The 21,107-nt window shown below is 39.7% G+C and overlaps 1 long non-coding RNA gene across 1 annotated transcript in view; it reads left to right on the top strand.

The window, feature by feature from the left end:
* The first annotated feature begins 13,036 nt into the window (after positions 1–13,036).
* LOC128897834 (uncharacterized) overlaps positions 13,037–21,107 on the top strand; it is a 28,009-nt gene continuing 19,938 nt past the window's right edge. Inside the window, exons 1-2 of the long non-coding RNA XR_008462606.1 lie at positions 13,037–13,103; positions 13,352–13,431. This is a non-coding gene — a long non-coding RNA (uncharacterized LOC128897834). The remainder of the gene's footprint in view (positions 13,104–13,351; positions 13,432–21,107) is intronic.

The following is a 21,107-nucleotide window of genomic DNA, read 5'->3' as shown; positions in this document are numbered from 1 at the left end:
CAACTAAACTAAACTAAAATATTGTTCACAAAACGCCAGCTCACTAAACCATGGTATTTTTAATGCATTTTTGTAATACTCAAAATAATTCTGAGTGGGGGTTCTTAAAGGAAATTTCTCCATAATTTGTAATTAATACTCCTGTCAGCTTCATAGATTCATTATGTCTGGTCATAAAAATATGATTATAATTCTGGTTTGTTAAATACATTTTTTCTACTTCTGTTTCACTGTATCACTTATCTGTGTAAATTTGCAGGCGGAGCACCTGCAGTTGTGTTCTTGACCAAGCTGTCCTTTAGCTCAAAAAAATTATTTTCTCCCTTAGATTTAGATTCCTTAATTAGCAGCATAGCTAAAATCTACTGTCAGGCTAACAAGTCCTCATGACTAAGGTTTCCATGTTAATCAACTAGGCATTTTTCTGTCCTTTAAACTACATATGAAATAGTCCATCATAGGGAATAGGAAACAGGAAGGTAAACACTAAAAACAACAACAAAAAATATATTAGAAGTAGCCCTTTCCATAGAAAAAGCTGAAGTCTAGCACAGAAGGTAATGCCAAGCCTCAGTAGAAATCATTGTTTCTAACAGATATTGGAAAGGAGTATGCAAGAGACACCCATGGAGGGGCCTCAAATGATCAGAATTAAGGGGTGAGGGAGGAAAATTGTTTTGTTTTGTTTAAGACATTTAGCACATTTGTTTTAAAGATTTCAGCATGCTTCAATCTGAAAATTTCTTTATCAGAAGCACAAGCCTGAAACTGAAAATTAGTACAGGAGATGGAAACCATAGAACAGTCATACGAGGAATGATCCTGCTTCTCATCTGGCTAACGTGCCTTTTCCATTTCAGGCTTAATAAAGTATCACATATATTCAAAAGCTGTACTGAATTATCCTAACATAATCAGTGTTTCAGCTTCGAAGTATTGCAAGACTGACTCAATCAATCTCTCTTACTACTACAGACACAATCAAGGAAAATAAAGGTCTGTTCTTTTGTAGCCTACAAGAGCATGATTTCTCTATGATAGGCAATTAACATGCAGGTTTTAAGGACAGGGCACTCAGAACGTGAAAAGATTCTGATCACACATATGTAAAAAAGTCTGGATCTGAAACTTCAACATTAAGTTCTGGTAAACTTCCAGAACCAAAGTGCCTTTAGCTTCGTAACTTGTTTAAAAATAAACAAAACCAAAAAAAAAAAAATCACACACAGAGAGGGCAAAAGAAAATTCATTCTAGTATACAAAAGCACAAGAATTTGAATAATTTAAAGAAGTTCCAATTTCCAGACAGAGGTTTGGGGGGGGGGGGTTGTGTTTATTTAGTTTGCATTTTTGTTTTTCATTTAAAAAGCTGTAATTAAAGCAGCAGAGTTAAAATTAAACAGAAAGCTTCCTGTACTCGTGCCCAGGAGACTCATATTAATTCCACAATATTGCCAGTGTGTACTTGCTACCAGCTGTCATTCACCCCCAGACAAAACTCAATACTGCCAGGTAGAAAATACTACATCCTTATCTCCAGAGAGCAGTGACACCTGGATTTCTTTCTAAGCACTGATAAATCATTACTGCCAAGCACAGTTTTGCCTTATGGAACACATTTTTGGAAGAGCAAGTATTTTGCTTTTGCACCAAACATGCAGCTTTGTAAAAGCAAACAGGTAAAAAATAATACACATCGGTATTCTGTATCCTACAGGGTGAGGGGCAGAAGGAGAGAATGCAAAAGGTTTTGCCTTCTGATTTCTGAAAACTGATTCAAATGAGGAAAACAGAAAATTTTAGAGGAATTGCACACACAAAAAAAAATTAAACTCATCTAAAAAAATAGTAATTTAAAATCATATAAATATCAGAGTGTGTGTGTGTATATGCATCTACCTATGTAGGCTCATATTGCTTGGATAGCCTGAAATGCTTCCTCAAATGGGTGTGATAAATAAGCTTTAGAACATAGGCAGCCCATATCATTAACCTACATGAATTAAGATGGTCTGTATTCTACCTTGATATCATCAACATCATAACAGAAAGCAACTTTCAGTGCTTCTTCAGAGCAGTCTGACAAACCTTCTTTTAACAGGAAGTTTACAGCACATCATTAGAACGGCAAAAGCCTTTTCAAGAACTTGTGAGTAGCTGCACACTAGTCATCCTCTTTTACACACTTAATTATGAGCTCAGGATTATACTGCACTTGGAGATGAAAACTCCTTAGAGACTACTGCATCCCATGTATCACAACCTGCACCACTACCCAGGCCAGGTATTATGAAAGATGCAATAGCCCTGTGGTTTGGGAAATTTAAATTGCTTTCCTTATCTTTCCCCTTCATGTTAAAGTCCAATAAAATAACCCCAGTTCACAGATTTATGAATCAATACAAACACTCCCAGTAGCAATATATTCCACTCAAAGTCTCACAATAGCAGCAAATGGACTTTAAAATATTAAAAGGGAAATATGTTTAAAATGAGCTCTGTTTCATACATGCATGATAGTAATTAAGAGAAAGAATACACCATAGAAGTGATACATCCTGGGCAACTTCACTCTGCGAGTTAAAAAACCTCTCCCAAACTGTTAGTTGTACATAAAATTGTGCCTACTTGCTTTTGATTTGAAGATCAGTTGACATTGCAGGACATCCTCAAATCTTTGTTTTACTTCTGCTATTCACAGCTTTGCCAAACAGCATCCAACTGCAATTAAAACCTTTATTTAATGTCCCTGTTGCTATCACTAGCAGTCAGACAAGAACTCTCACATAATGAAGAGCCATCTCTTTTTCTGTGCTGTTACAACAATTAAAGGAAAAGAGCTAGTGCATCCAAATAAACAGGCTACAAGGGCAGCACAAAGAAAGCTGTTTACAACCTACAGTGGATTACACAAAAGAGTTTGCCAAATTATCACTAACACAAGCTGATTAAGTCAGCATGGCAGAGGGTAGACATTTGCAAACGTCTGGAAGCAGTAAAACCACAGTGGCTTGGTTATAATGCCACACAAATATGACAAAACTGCTTTTGAAGCTAATCTTCACATCACATTTCCTAGCACTCCCTGTTCCCAGGATTTGCTCCTGCACAGACAGTGTGGATATAGGCATGCCTGCAGTACTTCTTTTTATGTTTTTTCTTCTTATAGCAGGGAGTTCCAGCTATTTCTCCTCAGCCATAGTGGTATGAAGTTCTATGTGCCACTCATCCACTCCATGCAGCAGAAAAAGGGTGCTAGGGGGAGAGAGGATCTTCTAGATCCTCCCTGTCAGATGAGACATAATAGTAGAAGTAGGGAGAACAGGAATTCTTGGTACTTTACTGCCCCTAGATTTTGGTAGATCATGCTGCACTACAGTAACTATTTCCTATTATTCTTCATAGAGAGAGTGATTGGCCATTGGAATGTACTGCCCAAGGAGGTGGTGGAGTCGCCATCACTGGAGGTGTTTAGGAGGAGAATGGATGGGGTGCTTGGTGCCATGGTTTAGTTGATTAGATGGTGTTGGGTGATAGGTTGGACTCGATCTTGAAGGTCTCTTACAACCTGGTTTATTCTATTCTATTTATAAGTTTAAGGACCAGAAAAAAAAAAAAATCACCTAAAAGTAATGTAGCCCTTTCTTTCTCCTGTGCCAGGGAAAGACATACTATATTTCTGTCACAACTCAAAGCTCGCATTTTTAATATTATTCACAACTTTCCTTGATAAAATATTCCAATGCAACGGTGTCTTACCAACCACAGAAAGTAAGCAACACTGTGACCAATGTGTATTTCATGTTCTCAGACTAATCCTCACACTCTCATTTCTCTACTGCCTCTTTCTCTTTGAAGCTACAGTAACAGCTTGTGGTTCATTCAAATCTTTCCTTCAGACACTGAGATATTCTTCCTACTAATCTCTAGATTGTCTCCAAGTGGTTAATATTACTTTCTAAAAAAATAAATTCCATCTCCAAAACTGAACAGTACTTCAGCACTGACTAGAAAGATTACTTCTTTTAACTTAGTTAAAGAGTATTTTTACTCTCACATAGGTGATACAGTCACAGGACCCCACCACAGGAATTAGCAAGGTCTTAAAGGTTTATTGAAGCAAGCCTCAAGGAGAAGCATTTGGTCCTTCTGGCCTTCTCTGATTACTCCCATCAGCAGGAAGCAATAATTACTTTCAAGCAGCCTCTCTGTACTTGAAGTAAGGAACTGGGCTTGTGAGGCTCATGGTTTTGCTATGTAAACCCTAGCCCCAACCTGAGATCCAACCCTATTTAAAAAAAAAACACCAACAAACAGAGGAGAACAAGTGAACACTTTTCTAAAGGCAGAATTCAATCATTCTGTGACAGTTTTGGGGTATGAAGTCTCTAATTTTACAATTACGTAACAGTGCCGGCTCTTACCGTTCTGATGTAATACCTAAATCCTTCATATATATATATATGAAAAACAAACAAAAAGCTTCCACCCAGAACAATGCCATGAGTCAATTTCTAGAGAAAGTAATGTTTTTCAAGCAGTTTAGCACTTATTCACACTTGATTCCTCCAGATTTTCTTTAACAAAAGCAAAAATTGGCCATTTTCTATCACAAAGATTCAAGTTATCAGAGATAGCTGCTCCTCTCCTGTTATCATTTTGGAGATAGAAATTGCATTAGTCTAACATGGCTAAGCCTTAAAAATAAAATCATGGGCTACTGCTCCTTTCTTTGTCATCTTCTACTGTTTTACGAGGGTTTAATTCCCAGGAAAAATATTGGAAGAAATAATCTAAGTTAAACAACTGGATCTTCAACTGCTCATTTCCACTTCCCCACCTCCCACTACCTGTGAAAACAGACACTATAATCAGTCTTCTCAGTATCACAGTATTACACACATCTTTCGTGAGTTAAGTAACTGCAGCAGCTCAGGGATTACATCAGCCAGCTCTTTCAACAGTGTGTTTTAAAAACTTCAAACTTAAATTTAGCTAAATGCTCTATAACTCATACCTTCCTCAGACCAGCTTAGAGTTTTAGCATTTGCCTTGAATACTATGTTCACTTTCAAGTTCCAGTCTCTTAGAGATGAGGTGACCAAAAAAAATTAAAAGACCTCAGTCTGCTTTGCATTATCTGACCACAACTCCAGTATTTCAACAGCAGCAAACCTTCCCTTTCTTTTTACTAACATTTCTATAACAACTTCTTGTTACTCTCTGTTGTATTTTAATGATATGTGCTTGGGCTTTATTTTTATACTTATTCTTAGTCCAGCCTGGATTCCCTTTCCCTCCTTGTTGTGTTTGATGTCAGAGAGCTCCCTAGCAGCTAAGCCAACCTCTCACTACTTTTCCTATTTTCCTCTGCAGAAGAGTAGTTTTGATTTCTGCTACTGACAAGTTCCTGAAAGTATAATATTGCTCCTAAAACACATAACTAGTGAATAATATTCATAACCTGGAAATTGCTTTTCTAAAAATCCATTGCTTTGTGTTAGCACAAGTCCTTCCTCACAGACTCTCATTTGCTCACTCTCACACAAGCTAAATTTTCTTCTGGTTATAACAAAGCTTGGAAGATCCTATCTTCCGGTTGCCTTGGTCATATTTAGCACCAGGAAAGCTTTACCAAGGTCCTCCAAGAACTAAGTAGAAACACATACCCTGCTGTACTCTCTGATCAGCATACGTAGGTGATTAAAAACCTGTGGTCTGGATGACTTCTAGATGTCCAAACACACCATTACCCAGAAAAATCTCCCCTATTTGCCAGCTTTCAGTCATCTCTGCCAAGACAGTACCAATATGCTTCTCCTTTTATTCACAGAGTTTGGGCAGAATTGTTTAGAATGGAAAAGTTTATTTGCCACCAGTTGCTTTTTCAACTCCCTTATGCCACAGCCACCACTATTCCTGTATTTAAATAAATAGGATGTTTATGTCAGGCTATTTGAACATACTTTTGAATAATAATTGGTTAAGTTGCATTATCTCCAGTTACTGAGCCCAATGCTGAGTGCTCCAGAAATGCTGCTGGCAAGTCTCTTTTAAACTTAAGCTATTGTTACTTTAAATGTTCATCAAAAATCAGTAAAAATGTTACAGCTAGTAATGGAATATGCCCTGTTTCCAATGCAACAAAAATTTTATCACCCACACTTGCTGCTACTTTAAAATCAAACAGCAACTTTCCACCTACTGCACATGTACCTACTACATCAGTGTGACACACAGCAAGTACTGAATTTAAGCTACACAGAATTTCCTACTTCCCAAGCTAGTAGAACTTCCATGGAGTGGAAGTAATTACTATCACTTTGTCATTTTAAATTGTCAGGAGGAAGTTATATAACATTGTGAAAGGACATAGTATTTACCTTATTTATAGGCTATATGGCAATATTACTAAACATATTAATAACCTTTTATTAATACGAAAATTGACAAAACTTATCAAAAGGCTCGATGTACGGTTAGAATATATTTACAATGGGAATGTGCAGTATTTGGCCAACTATAACAATTTAACTATTTTATTCAAACTGGGAGGAGTATAACAGAAAGAGAATATCCTGGGAGCGAAATGGCACTCGACCGCAGTGGGGGGAGACACGACAAAAACCGTTATGCCAAAGAGGCAACGAATTAATTGCAGCTGGTTGTACCCACGTAGGGAGTGCTGCTGCACTGTGTTGGGAGGCTCTGGGACTTTTTGGGACGCTCATGCACCAGGCATGGCAGGTTGCCGGCAGGAATGCCACACGGTCTTCGATGGCTGGTCTGGCTTCAGCAGAGAGCGGACTGTTAACGATGCTTTTCCGTGACGGGCGCTTGCTTTGTCCTGGTCTATTTCCTCAGCTACAGAAGTTGATCTAACAAAGAGTATTCTCAGTTGCTTTGACCTTTGCCCCTACATCCTTAATGTTGGGTGGTGGATGCAATTTACGATTTCTGATTTACCCATTCTACTACAAGTGAGTTTTTAAAAACAACGCCAGTAACAAGATATAACTTGCAAATAGTATGCATCATAAATGCAGTGTTCACTAGACTGCCTTAGTTTTTTCTCTCGAAATAATATCTTTTTAAGACCAGTTAAGTTTCTCATGAAAAACATAGAAAACAAACCTAGCTCTATCTGGCCTAAGAAAATTCTGCAAAACCATCTCAATACTATGTGTTCTGCTATACCAACACCAGCAAGTCCGGAACCCTAACCACTGTGTTGTTGCTGGCAAACGTTACCACTGGGAAAAGCATGCCAGTGAAATGGCACCGAAGGCAGATGTAACCACTGACATCCAGAAATCCTCTGTGTTATATGACACACAGTTCATGGTAATGTTTCCCAGTGTTATTAACATTGCTGGGATCAAAACATTAAGAACAGAAATCATTATGAGGGCAAAGCATTTTCTGCTCTCCATGTTTATTTTCCACCATGGCTAATTTCTTAAAAGTGGAAGGGGTGGGGGGAAATAAAAAAATCGAAGTATTTCTACTTCACGTGCTCCTCATTCTACAAAAACGTTTCAAGGTTCTGATAAAGAACTTCTTTGTTTACCAGAAACCACTCCAAGCAGGCAAGCATAATTAATTTTCATGCAAGTCAGCAATTCAGAAAGGAAATTATCCTGCTACACCTCTTGCTGACTATGTGCTCTATACTTCCTTGTACTGAAAATTTGGTGGCAAATGGCCAAAAAAAACACCAAATCACAACACCACACACCACAAGGGGTAACAGACTTGTTGAATCTGCTACTATTTTGAAACTTGGAATCTCAAGTTCCAATATGACCAACAGTCCCAGTCCTCACCACGGGCATTCCAAGGACATTTGGGTGATTCAATAGTATCAGAGCAAAATAAGGAACAACACACCATTTCCTGCAGGTAGTAACAGTTCGCAGGAAAATCTTTAGCTGCTTAGCATGTGTCATTGCTGTACCTTGGTCAGGCTCACAGGAGAGAGCACCCAGCATAATTCTAAGGAACAGAGCCCTTTCCTCAAAACCAAATCCTCATCTCACTGTGGCTGGGAGGATGCACTTCCTGCACAGTACAGCACCAAAATTCAAAACAGTTCCTCAAAAGGAAAGGTGAGATTTTGTCCTCCATAGGACTTCTTACATGAATAATGAATTTATGACACTGTACTACAATATTTATGGCATCAGCAAAGTATAAAAGTGTCACAAATGTACAAGGAGGAAACAATACAGTTATCTTTAATAAAGCACACATAACAAGGTAAAACTACAAGAAAGTAAGAAACCACAGCAACTTGTAATTATAAAAGGAGCACCTTCTTGTTTAGGTTCCCTTCAGTATTCAAGATATATGCTTGCAGAAAGTCTACTCTTATTGTAATGACAATACAGTAGTGAAGCAGCAAGCCAAATTACTTCTCCTTCCCAAGAGCTGTTGCATTTGGGTAAAAGTCTACACTACTTTTTAGACCTGGCTACACAACAGCAACTTTTTCATCTGGTGATTTTTGACTTGTAGGTCAAAAACCCAAGCATCAGAAAAATGTATATTACAAATATATGAACTGTTAATATCAATAAAACTAGTTCCAAAATACAAAATTATCCTCCCTCCTGCTCAGGTTAGCTGAGTCTTTACAAAAGATTTTATGAATGCATGTGGGATTCAGCAGTTCAAACCTTCAGCACAGTGCAGAAAGAGCTAACAGTTACATTTAAATCAAAATTCAAATGTTTACTGGCCTCTAGTTCTTGTCAATAGCTAAAAGACTTGATTTTTTTTTCCCCAAAAATGTACCTTAGGAAATCCTTCTAGCTGTGAGGTCTTTCAATGACATCACCGTATCAGTCGCCAGGCAAAAGAAACTGCTACTAGAAGAGTCCCTATCTTACATCTTACACAAAAAGAAATTCACATAAATAAATCCTAACTTCCACCAATATGCAATACATGCAACCTGAAAAACTGTAAGTAGAATTACAAGGATGAAGGACACAGGTGTCTTTCTGAAACATTCATGGAAAGAACCTAGCACACGTTTTCACTATCATACAGCTTTTTTGCACACATCCCCCTCTCCTGTTTTTTAAACAAAACCAGACACGTTCCAAAGCATGCCACTGTTTAAACAAATCAAGACTGCATTAGAGGTGCAAGGGGAGATGATGACATTTTACTACACTCCACAGCTAAATGGCAAAAATTACATAACAAGAATTTTCCTAATATTTTTAGCACTAAACCACCTATGTTATTTCCCCACATGGAATCAGATAACATGTCCTCTACAATGCTAATTATGATTAGATCAGAATTAACTGTCATGGTCTGGTCAGGTAGGCAATTCAGTATTAGCTCACAATTTGACCAATTTTTTGGTGAGGGGAAAAAAAAAAAAGAAAAGAACAAAAAAAAGTAAGGAAGGAAAAAAGGAACAAGCCATCATCAGTTTCCCAATTGCCAGAGTATGTAGGGATGCAACAATGAATGGGGACAGACTCTTTCCAGTGGTGCCAAGTAACAGGACAAAGGGCAACAGCCACAAACTAGAATGAAGAAAGTTCTACCTAAACAGAAGGAAAAGCTTCTTTACTTTGAGGACGATAGAGCACTGGAACAGGCTGCCTAGACAGGTTGTGGAGTCTCCTTCTCTGGAGACTTTCAAAATCCACATGGATGCACTCCTATGCAACCTGACCTAAGCAAACCTGCATTAGCAGGAGGGTTGGACTAGATGATCTCCAGAGGTCCCTTCTGAATTCTGTGCTGTTACTTGAAACACACCCAAAAGCAGGACAGACACTGAGAGCAACAGTATTCCTTGATGCCCTCTTTCCTGAGGGCTTCTTCCAATGGGTGATAGGGTATGCAATTTTTTTTTCCTGGGTTGTAGTCAGTCTTACGCTAAATAACTATCTGATCAGATTCAGAAGCTAACAATGCCAAGTCAGCATGTTTGAGTAGAAGAATCTTACGAGTTCTAGTGTCTGCAAACCATAATTTAGTAATAAAATAGAAGCCTTGTTCTCAGCAGCACATGAACACCACAAACACACCAAGTACTGTAGACATGCCATAAAGTGCAAAGAACATCTCTCTCAAATGTTTGAGAGAAACTACTAATCATAACAACATTATATCAGGATGTGAAGATGTACATCTTTTTAGTTGCATAGTATATTTTTTAAACATTAAAGAAGATTTCCATGAGCCTAATTGAAATTTGAAAAGCCCTTGCGGTGAAACCTTCTGCGAGTGTCAAAAAGCAGCATCTGTATAATAATAAATAAATGCAAGGGTGGAGAGCAGCATTTGTGAGTAAGTTCTCTTTTTTAAAAAGCCTTAAAACTTGAAGTAGGTCAAAATATTCTTGATAACTCTTCAATGAGCAGTTTAACATAGAAATTGTTGCTTCAGATGGTACTGTGAGTCTGCAAACCTGAAGTCCTAACAGGCATCAATGCATTAGTATAATCTTTTGGAAAGAAAATACATTTATAGATTTCTAAGCTTCAATTTCATGCCAAAATCAAATAAAACCAAGTCAGCAGCAATTTCTCCAGTTTCAGTTCTCAGTTTTGGATCCCATGAAGTTCTGTACACCATTTAGGGGAGAAAAGCCGACTGAATGCAAAACAACCCTCACAGAAGATAATCAAATTGTTACCATCACCACCATGTAGTTTAGACATCATGTGGATACAGTGAAGTTTAAAAACAGAGAAGAAAAATATGTAAATGAAGTTATGTTTCCTCTGTGGGCTTTTGCAACATGTTTTTTATCATTTTAATAGAATTCACTTATATTTTGAAGCATATATCATCAATCATCATGGCTCAATAAATACATTAAAACACCAGAAGTCTGTTGAAAACATTTGTCTTGATTGAGATGGGTAACAGTAAAAGGCATCTGGATGTTCTATCAGTTTCACAACTGCCATCCTCACACCACTATCTCTCTGGTAGAATCTTGCCCTTTGCAATTATTTATACTTTACAAAGTTGACTGCAAGTTTTTCTGTGTTTTCCTTCTCCCTTTGACCTTCCATGTTGATTAAAGCACAGCAGAGAGGAAGAAACTAATTACAGCATTAGGTCCTAATGCTTAGATTAGTTTCAGATCAGGTGGACTCTTTATACACAGCCCAGCAGAAGCATGAAAACGTGAATAATGTGAAAACACTAATCTGACTTTACTCAGAAACATTGGCCTCGACTGAATGACATTATTAATCATGATATTGGTGTGTGAGAGATCTCTTTGAATGGACAGTTTATTATCACCTCCCTCTGAAAACATAAATAAGATAAAAGCATCACACTTCACTACTAATGAGACAAGGCTACAAATCCTTCTTACAGCTACAAGGAGGAATAAAACTATTGTTGCGCAAATGAAAAATGCAACTATAAACTCTTGCACAGCATCAAAGTTTCACATTGATTAACATAAAACATCTAGGCACAGACAGCACTAACAGATACTGAGGTCTTTTTCGGTTCAACCAGACATAGTACAGCAACATATAAATAACACATTAGGCATTTTTCTTATTATTATTGCTGTATGATGTGTGTTAATGCTAATCAGAAAACCAACCACACACTCCAGGAAAGAGGAGGAAATCTGACTGAAATAATCTCCAAATACTACCAAGCATGCCTTGACATTTCTAAGAAACAATATGCCCCAACCTGGCAAACTGTCCTATACTGGCAGGCTGGCCCTACACACAACCTTCTAATAGGCAGTGTTCATCTGCCTGCACCTAGAATCCCAGATTTGTCCAACTCAAAATCATATTGAGTTGCTACCAACAACCCTAGGTGACAGAACGTGTTCGTATGACCTTGCTAACAGCTCCTCGAGAAAGCAACACAGCAATCACTTTATCAGCACACAGATTTCTCCAGTTACCAGGGCCCTAAAGTTGCAGAGACCTCTACTTTCCTTTGGCATGCCTAAAAATTACCAAAATAGCCTTCAGTGATTCGGTAAATGACGCAATGAGCGTCCTGAAGAAAATAAACAATAGTAATAACAATTTTTTTTTAAATCAATGTTATTAGCCTGTTAAAACAACAGACCCAACTCAACCTGACAACCCAGGCACAGGGTCACACAACTAACAGCCGCAGGTAGAAATACCCAGCACTATGTAGAGAGTCACACTTGTGAGAAAAAGGCCGCTTCTGAAATAAAAGCTCGCATCCCACACTCTCACCTTGGCACTCACCTGCTCCCCGACTCACAGCCCTCCGCGAAGCATAAACCCTCTCCCAGAAGTTTGTGATCAATGCTGTCCAGATCGTCCTACAAACCAGCAGCGGAAAAGCCGAGCCAAAAAGATAAAGGGGATTAGGTAGGCATTACTTCCAGTGACCTATATATTCCCCTCGGCCCTCAACAGCCCCAAGGCAGACAGCAGCTGCTCAGCTTCTGGGGACACCGGCCCGCCGTCCCGCACCACCGACGAGGCGAAGCGGCAGAAAGACGCCTCCTAAACTCTGCGGCTGGGCACTGCCCAACCCCTGGCGGGAGGCGACTGTGCCCGGCACGGAGGCGCCCGCCACCACCCCCTCACGGCTCCCACCCCGGGGCACCCAGCCCCTACCTGGCACAGGCGGTGGCGGAAAGTTTCGACGGGACGGGGCGGGGCGAGGCGAGGCGGTCACCGCTCCCTCTCTGCCGAAGCGACCGGCTCCGGGAGGGAGGGGAGTGAGGCGGCCGCCCAGGTAAGTCGCCGTCAGCAACGGGGTAGCGGGGACCGGCCCTGGTCCCTCCGGAAGAAGGAATCCCCTCAAGCACGCCCTCACCGAGTGCCCCAGAGGCTCCGTCTCCTTAGGGCGGGCATTTCTCTCCCTCACCCTCGCGGCAGGCGGCTCCAAATCCACACCGGCCGCGGAGTTTGTGTAAGACGGGGGCCGGGTCGCTGAGTCAGAGGCGGGGAGGAGCCGCGACCTGGCGGGGCGCGGCCCGGCCCGCGGCGGCCTCTGGCGGGCGGCTGTCCGCGCGCCGCTCAGGCTGCTCTCTCCCACAGCCCGCCCAAGGCGGGATCGGTCGCGGAAGAGGTCGGCGGCCGTCGGTGCCGCCTTTTGAGGTAACAGGTGTAGTTATCTGGTGAAGAGGTCTGGGCCCGGAAAGAAACGCTCCTGGAGCAAGTAATGATTGTAACAAATCAATAAATAAACGTTGAAAAAAAAATAAAATAATCAGGCCCTGTATTTCGGAAGCAAAATGCCGCTGGAAGAAGGTGGCCCCAGTTACGCGAGTCACTAGGTGGCACTGGACAACACATCTGCTTTTAACATTTTTTTGTTGATGTTATTACTCATTTTTTCCCTGTAGATGATACCGCTGCTTACGGGTGCTGTGCCCTCTCGGAACAGACAGCCGGTGCTCCTCGGGGCGGCAGTCCTCTTACCTCAGTGAGCCACACGCAGGCCTTTGGGGCCTGTTTTCTTTGTCTAAGTAGTACAAGTGTGGGAAATCCACTGCTTGCCATTAAGCCTGGGCCCTCTTGGAGGGTTGCTGACATAGCCTTTGTGCATAACCAAGAAAGCTCCCTACAACTGATTTTTTTTTTTTCCTACATGGGAAACTTGTAAATCAGAAGTACCATTTTAAATCCAGCCTATACTAGTTGCAAATTAGAACTAGAGATAATTCCATACTGCTACAAGCTACGTAGTTCTTATTTTAAAATACCCTGCTATAACTGTGATAGACTCCTGTGGCGAATAGTTAAACATAGTTCTCTATGCTGTTGAGCCTTTTTTTCCTTTCTTTGTTGTTTTTTGGTTTTTTTTAGGGCTTCAGATAAATTCATTAGACAGTACAGGATACTGATTGTTATTTTGCTAATGACTCAGGACAAGATGCTGACCTATTAGGGTAACAGCTCATTTAAATAAATGTATCATCTAATTTGCCAAGTGTAATGGTATTCTCTGAGTTCTGAAGTATTCTTTCCAAATAACCTGTGTAATTAAATAATCATTTACTATGATTACTAACTAACTAGATCTACATAAACTGACTTGTGCCTTGATATTCCACAATTTTCCCAACCCAGGACAAAACTATCATCCAAAAATCTAACTTGAGTCAAATTCCTCCACTTTTTCTTTCTAGACTGGAAGAATCACTAGTTCTTGTAAAATATCTTGACACACATTGAACCTAAATCTTTGCTTTAAGGAGGCACAGCTACTATTTCCAGAGACTGTAATTCCTCCCTCTTATGCTGTTGTTATTAAAGATGAAATATTAGTTAAACATAGTTCTTTATTGTAAATATTATGGGTTTAGTGCTCAGCAGAGCTATTAATGTCAGTCCCCTCATAACGTGAATCTGCTTCCATGTGTATCTATTTCATTGGAGAGGTGAATTCCTACACTGTATATGTTCAGAAGGCAGCTTCCATGTGCTGCTCATAGAGCCTATGTACACAGCTGGGTGGCATTCAGTGACTGCCTAAGGATAGTAGAACAGAAGCCAACTTGGGAACGTAGTAAAATTGTCTAGAGGATTTTAGCAGAAACTGGGAGGATACTTCTGTTTAAATTGTTTGGTCTCAGAAGTGTGTGGACTGACAGCCAGCACACAGATGAAAGATGCCCTTTGTGTGAAACATTTCATCGTAAGCAGATCATTAAGGAGTGAGCCTCTGAAACAGTGGCTGTTAGAAATGCTGATATAATCTATTTCACTTTTTCTATGCTGCTTTAAGCATTTGAAAAACACTCCATTATTTTTTTACTGTGATAATTAGGTTGAATCCAAGATAGCTGTCCTTTTATATCCCTATCTCTTATTAGATAAGCTGTTCTATGAGAGTTAGAAGAGATGAAATTGTGAGGATGACTTATCAGAAGCTTCCACTAATCCTCCTCTGCTGGCTGTCTTTGCTCTGAAGGTGTTCTTAGTTACTAAGAAATACTCATCTAGGTGTAAGAGTAAAAGGTGTAATGCTTATCCCAAACAATTAACTGGCAGGCTAGTTGCAAGAAGGTAACTTTGAGATTTAACTGCATTTGCCGGTCTTGGATATTGTGTCATCAGTGTAATTGTGCCTCTAGTGAAGTCTGCTTTCTGTGACCCAGAGGCATGCCTGCCATGTCAGGAAAAACTTTATTCTTGCAGATAAAAATGACCAAGTGTATCTACATATGTAAATCAGACGGTTTTAGAAGAGCACTCTTACCATTATTCTCATGTTACGTATTGTGAAAGTGTATGAGGATTTGTCCATTTAGTGTGCTTTATGCAAAGGATTTAACTACACTCACCAATTACAAATTCAGGTGTACTACAAATAGAAAATCCGTAAGGTAGAAATAGCTTCATTTAAAAACCAAACAAACTAAACAAAACAAAATAATCAACAAACCAGAAAGCTCACTATAAATTAAGTGACCTCTGAGCTACCCCATTTAAGACATATTTTTCTAAGATATGATCTAGATATCATCTCAGTAAAACAAACCTATACTACACTTGCTTCTTAGCAAGAAATCTGGTTTCCAGGAAAGGTGTTAGAAGATAAGCATGTCCTGTGTAACAATGCAAAGGAATACAGAAATTTTTCAATATGCTATGTCACAGCCTTGATTTCACACCTTCTGTGAGAGAGAGGAAAAAAAGAAAGTCTGCTTTTCTCTATACATGGCCTAAACTCTTCCTGTTAAGAAAGAAAAATGTTATACTTTAAATGCTTATGGAAAATCATTACTCCTGCCTAAATCATATTTCATCTGAATGGTATAAACCGCAGTGATCCTTTAATGGTCAAAGATGACCCCAAGCTTTTTTTATACTTGCTTCAACACACAGTTTACAATGTAGTACCATTCTAAAATCATTAGAATGTGAAAGATTCATGTTATATTCACATGGATAGAATCCAGACACTTGGCTAGGCTGGTAACTAATAAAAATATTTATACAGATTGAAAATTGCTATGTTCCTTTTAAGTATCTGTACTTTGATGAATAGAGACAAAATTATTTCATTTGTTGGTTTACCTGTTTCAAGACAGCCCTTTAAACAAAGGGAAAGTTTGTTAGAGAAGTTATGTAACAGGATTTTGTTAAAAAGACTCACTTTGGACCACTGTAAAAATCAGTGATTTATGAAACAAACCAAAATAAGTTCAGTACCCTTTTAACAAAAGTATTTTTCCTCTTTAAAACAAGATTTGGTTATCTATGATACATCACAAGGGCCTGACACTAATTTTGAGAATAAGTTCATTCATTCGGCGCCAAAAGTCAGTCTACTTATAGTCTGTAATTTCTCATATGCTGTAAAAAGGCACAGGTCAGCACTACTATCAAAAGAAGTAATCATGACTTCCTCCACCCATTCTATCCTTCCTTAAACTTTCATCATTCCTGTTGCAGTCCAAGAAAATCTATGCAGCGGTTTAATAAATGAGATCAGTTATCTGATCCAGATTATAATTACTTTAACTGATCAGTTCTTTGATCTGGTTCACCTGCTACCACATAAATCATACCCTGGCACAACAAAGGGAGCAGCATGAGGGCAGGAGTGATCCAGGGCACCATAAATTAGCATAAAGAATATATGAAGCTGAAAGTATGATTCCAAAGATGTCTTTTAATAGATAGCCATCTAGAAACATGCTCTATCCTATTGTCTGTGAGTACTTTTTCTTGAGAGTATGTGTCTAAAGCACATGCATTATCTAAGAACCTACCATTGTCTTCTTCAGATACTCTCTTTTTTCTCTTTATGCTTTGAAAACACAAAGCTGAAGCCTGGATTTGTGCTGTAAATCCTGAGACTGTGTGAGAAGGAGGGCTACTGATAAGTTTTGAAAAGGAAAGGAAAATAAAAAAGCCTCCCTTCTCACAGAAACAAGTGAAAACGTACTTCCTTCTTTGTGCACTGGTGCTGTTGCAGGCTAGAAAATTTTTCAGTCTCTCAGGTTTCTTTTGGATTTGCTGAACCATTCCTGTCAGCAAAGATTTATGTCTGGACCCTGGTGAATCACTTACCTTAAGCATACAGCTGAAGGATATTTTAGAAAATATATCCCTAGAGGATGAGTAGCAGTAGATTCTTTAATGGTTCTGTCTTCCTTTTCTAGTTATGAGCTACGCTCCAAGGTCCAGTGGGAGCTTTGGCCAACAACTGCATAATACACTTCGTAATGAAAGTTAGCTTATTCTGCTTTTCTGGGTATACAAACCGTGATTATAGCAAACAAGGCATTCAAGCAAACAGAACTGGCTGGAGGGCCGAGCCCAGAGAGTGGTGGTGAATGGTGCCACATCCAGCTGGCAGCCAGTCAGTAGTGGTGTGCCCCAAGGATCAGTGCTGGGCCCCATGCTCTTTAACAGCTTTATTGATGATCTGGATGAGGGCATTGAGTCCATCATCAGTAAATTTGCTGATGACACCAAGCTGGGGGCAGGAGTTGATCTGCTGGAGGTTAGAGAGGCTCTGCAGAGGGACCTTGACAGGCTGGACAGATGGGCAGAATCCAGCGGCATGAGATTGAACACATCCAAGTGCTGGGTTCTGCACATTGGCCACAACAACCCCAGGCAGTGCTACAGGCTGGGGTCAGAGTGGCTGGAGAGTGGCCAGGTAGAGAGGAACCTGGGGTTACTGGTCGATGGTAGGCTGAACATGAGCCTGCAGTGTGCCCAGGCAGCCAAGAGGGCCAATGGCATCCTGGCCTGCATCAGGAACAGTGTGGCCAGCAGGAGCAGGGAGGTGATTCTCCCCCTGTACGCTGCACTGGTTAGGCCGCACCTTGAGTACTGCATCCAGTTCTGGGCCCCTCAGTTTAGAAAGGATGTTGACTTGCTGGAGTGTGTCCAGAGAAGGGCAACAAAGTTGGTGAGGGGTTTGGAGCACAAGCCCTATGAGGCGAGGCTGAGGGAGATGGGGTTGCTTAGTCTGGAGAAGAGGAGACTCAGGGGTGACCTTATTGCTCTCTACAACTACCTGAAGGTAGGTTGTAGCCAGGTGGGGGCTGGTCTCTTCTCCCAGGCAACCAGTACCAGAACAAGAGGACACAGTCTCAAGCTGCACCAGGGGAGGTTTAGACTGGATGTTAGGAAGAAATTCTTCATAGAGAGAGTGATGTGCCGTTGGAATGGCTGCCCAGGGAGGTGGTGGAGTTGCCATCATTGAGGGTGTTTAGGAGGAGACTTGATGGGGTGCTTGGTACCATGGTTTAGTTGATTAGATGGTGTTGGATGATGGGTTGGACGTGTTGATCTTGAAGGTCTCTTCCAACATGGTCCATTCCTATTCTATTCTATTCTATTCTATTCTGTAAGCTGCATACCTGTCATATGATAGTCAATAGTGGAAAAACATCCATATTTTCTGTCCCTACCCCCTCAAAAGCCACCTCTGGATTTCATCATGTAATTATGTCAGATAAAAACAAACAATCAAAAAACACAAAAAACCCAGCATATTTACAGTTCACCAGTAGGGAAAACTTTGGTAGACTACAATAGCAGTAGTGAACGCTGGCTGAGATGCAAGGCCTCCTCCCAGCTAATTGCAATGCAATAGATGTAAATTCCTCAGAGACACACTTGCTTATTAATGCCTACACGGTATTCTCACTGCTTTTGTAACATCTTGCTTAGTTTTCAACATTATGTTGCCCTTTCAGAGTTGCACTTCAGTCTGCTTTCATAAAATCTGCTTTTTGCTCCTGACAGACCACCTTTTTTGGTAGACTCTCTAATCCCCAAGCTACTAGCTATGGGAAATAGGTAACCCGCAATACAGGAATATCCTGCAGTCTGTGTCGTGTGAAGCATATCTGCCAGATGTGAAATCAGACATATTCGAATGCCTTTTTTTTTTTTTTTTCCCTGAACTACTATGAATGTTCACCTGCTGGCAGTTGTTACTGAGAGAGGAAAAAATAAAATGTCATGCTATACAAGCCCACTGATCTCTGAATAGTACTGTTGCCCAGCTGCACGCCTAGGAAAATGCAAGACAAAACAGGCAACAAAAGAGCATATAAGTCTGCATGTCTTTCTCACACTACTTAAAATACAAGGAAATACTTAGTATCATTTGTGTGTGAGTATATGAATACTGATTTCCTCTATGAATGTGCCAATACTAGACAGGAGATGAACCATTCAGCTACTAGGCAAAAAAAAAACCTATGCAGAATCAGAGAGTAATTCTCAAGAGTGTTTTGTTCCTCTGCATGTGCATTTTTGTTTCTGGCTTAAGTCTGAATTAAAGTGATTCTTCACCATAGTCAGATACTTTGTGAAGTCAGTAGGTGTTACTTTCTACAGAGAAAATTAGTGAAATAAGAGTTGCAAAGGAGCAAATCTCTGCCTTGCATTCCCTGCACACAATGTACAGAAAGAGTTTTATTTCCTGGAAACTCTGTTGTTGTTATGGTTTACTTCATAGCTTAACATCTCTTCAGAGTTCATGGCTAACCGTTAAGAGTTATAAGCATAAAAATTTTGAGAGAAGTTTTTACTTAAATATTTTGAAAAGTTGTTTCTCATTTTTTGTCAATGATTTATTTATGCCAGATAAATAATCCATGCAAGAGAAAAGCTGGGCACTTATCTTTGTGTGAGATTAATTACCTCAAACTCTCAGAGTTGGCAGTTGCAGAGACTCTCAGCAAGAGAGCGAGAACAGTCAGGGCAATACTTCCAGTATGACTTCCAGCAAAACCACAGATGTAAAGCGCCCTCCTTGTTCTGCAAGGTATTTGATTGGAAGTTTTACTGCAATGCTTAGTAATTTGCTGAATGGCCATTGGAGATATGGGGTTAAATATCAGCACTAGTAAGTGTCTACATGCTTTTTAAAGAAATCCTATTGGAATGTATTCAAAAGTGTCTGGCAGGTGTGAAGTTCTCATAACCCTTTGCATTTAAAAAATATTGGATGAACTGCATAGACGGCATTAGGATCAAAGACCAGGCTCCAAGTCTCTTTCCCTCCCTTTGAGAGCTTGTTCCTGCAGCACGGTAGTCCAGATTCAAATGACTCCCTAGTTTCCCATTTTGTGTAAACTGATGGGTAAGAAGCATTGATGCAAGGAAGGAAAGGTGACTTTGAATTTCTGTGGCTGACTTAAAATTAAACCCTGCTCTTTTATTTTGTAGTCAAGTGAGCTACTAATAAACCATTTCTAGAGCAAACAGCAGGTCCTCAGCAGATGTGGTCTGAAGAAAACATCTTTCAGTTCTTTCTGTTTCTAGATTCTGGGTGTTAATTAGATAAAAATTGTTGTAGCCCTATTTCATACACTGAATTTCCAGAGAAGTCAGGATTGCAGTTACTTCTGTATTGCATAGCTAAATCTAAGCAGCTTCCTGATCACTAGAGACTTCTTGGATGGCCTTGGTAAGGGGCTGATTTTTCCTCTTGCACTCTGAAGGACTTGTAAAGCAGGTTTGAATTTCACTTTAGCAGCTGAAAGTTAGGCAGTGCCACCACTGTTTAATATCTGGCCATTAACTGTCTTGCTGAAGGCAGAACAAGAAATAGTCATAATTTAAGGGAATTTGTATTTCAGCTGCCTTATAAATGGTATTTCTGTTGATTTCGTTCACTTCTCCTATTCTTCCTTATATTTCTGTCCCCAGAATGAGATTCCATAATATTTTACTTGCATTAAGGGAGAATTGCATGTGATTGCTGTCAGTCTATGCAAAGAAAAATAAAACAATGTAGTTAGTGTCCTAAATAGACTGTATAATATAATGAAATGTTACTAATTCGAATCATGGGCTGTTACAGTTCAAGAAATATGACCTGACTGTACAGCATGGGTTATACACTCTTGTCTCTCAGAAACCAGTTTTAGTTTGCACATCCAAGAACTTTATTTACAGAATGTAAACTGCTAGATACTAGTGTCTTCAGATTCTTTATTGTAAGAAATTATTTGTTCAAGTTCAAGCTTGACACCCTTCTTTAAAAAAAAAATAAATTTAATAATTTCTAGGGACTCTGTCCTTTAACATGTATTCACTGGAAATTGCAGTCCTGATGGAATTAATTCTTTTGTTTTTGGCGCTGGCAGCTGTGCATTAGGAAAATAAATAAATTAA

This window comes from Dryobates pubescens, chromosome 1, assembly GCF_014839835.1.
Source record: "Dryobates pubescens isolate bDryPub1 chromosome 1, bDryPub1.pri, whole genome shotgun sequence".
Lineage (NCBI taxonomy): Eukaryota > Metazoa > Chordata > Aves > Piciformes > Picidae > Dryobates > Dryobates pubescens.
This window is presented reverse-complemented; position numbering and strand designations above follow the sequence as displayed.